Source organism: Salvelinus sp. IW2-2015, unplaced genomic scaffold (assembly GCF_002910315.2).
Source record: "Salvelinus sp. IW2-2015 unplaced genomic scaffold, ASM291031v2 Un_scaffold3399, whole genome shotgun sequence".
Taxonomy (NCBI): domain Eukaryota; kingdom Metazoa; phylum Chordata; class Actinopteri; order Salmoniformes; family Salmonidae; genus Salvelinus; species Salvelinus sp. IW2-2015.
The window spans coordinates 194,839-196,054 of NW_019944680.1; the positions used below are offsets into that span (position 1 = coordinate 194,839).

General features: G+C 44.9%; 1 long non-coding RNA gene across 2 annotated transcripts in view; it reads left to right on the forward strand.

Annotated features, from left to right (window-relative positions):
• LOC139025846 (uncharacterized) overlaps window positions 1-652 on the forward strand; it is a 4,091-nt gene extending 3,439 nt beyond the window's left edge. The window contains exons 3-4 of one of the 2 annotated variants that reach the window (XR_011477489.1): window positions 297-360; window positions 613-652. This is a non-coding gene — a long non-coding RNA (uncharacterized lncRNA). Of the gene's footprint in view, window positions 1-296; window positions 361-603 lie in introns of both variants that reach the window. The other variant, XR_011477491.1, reaches the window with a different exon arrangement.
• Window positions 653-1,216: the final 564 nt, after the last annotated feature.

Here is a 1,216-nt window from a genome sequence, read left to right on the forward strand (position 1 = left end):
GTAAGCCTTAACAAAATCAACAGCGCTAAACAGCCCCATCCTCCTCAGACCATCACAACCACAGGGATATGTACCTGCAACTGGGAGATAAATGGCTGCTATTGGCCCTGGTTAAAATCGATTTCACTGTTCATAGTGATGGATGAACACACGCAGACAACAAAAACAGGTGATGTTTTGAGGTACTACAGTTAGTCAGTTAGTTGAACAGCGCGTAGTACAGACTAGGGTGAGGTAACTACAGTTAGTTGACAGGGTGGAGTACAGACTAGGGTGAGAGGACTAGAGTTAGTCAGTTTAGTTGACAGGGTGTAGTACAGACTAGGGTGAGGTACTACAGTTAGTCAGTTAGTTGACAGGGTGAGTACAGACTAGGGAGTACTACAGTTAGTCAGTTAGTTGACAGTGATGAGGACAGACTAGGTGAGGTACCAGTCAGTTTAGTTGACAGGGTAGGAGTACAGACTAGGGTGAGGTAACTAGAGATGAGTCCAGTTTAGAGTTGACAGGGTGTAGTACAGACTAGGTGAGTACTAGAGATAGTCAGTTAGTTGACAGGGTGGAGTACAGACTAGGCGTGAGGTACTAGAGATAGTCAGTTAGTTGAACGAGGTGTAGTACAGACTAGGGTGAGGTACTAGAGATAGTCAGTAGTTGACAGGTGTTAGTAAGACTAAGGTGAGTACTAGAGTAGTGACAGAGTGTGCGAAGTAGCATACATAGGTTTATCTCTCTCTGTCCGTCTGACCCACCCCTAGCATTACCACAAACACACGGGTGTTATAATGACCATGTCATACTTGACCTCTGTCAATCATCCTCTTACTGAGACCTGACTCTCATGTTAGCCCCGCCCCAAAGGTTCCACCATTGCTCTCATTGGTGGAGTTTGTTTTGCATGGTCCCGGTGCCTTGTGTGGGTGGAGATTTCACCTAAGGACCAATGGAATGGTCTAAAATGAGCAAATCCGGGCCACCGGACCATGCAAAATTAACTCGACCAGTCATTGGGCGTTCTGTGAATGTCACAAATATTACCTGCCTGCCATTGGCTGGAAGAGAAAATTGAAAGGTGGGCCATCCAATAATATGACATAGATGGAGAAGTGGGTGGATGGAGTATGCACCACGTGCCAAGTAATGCAGTGTTCACTTTCTAGTTTTCTTGATTTGTTCCTGTCTTTCATTTTGTTTCTTTAGTTTTTTTCCATTTTTT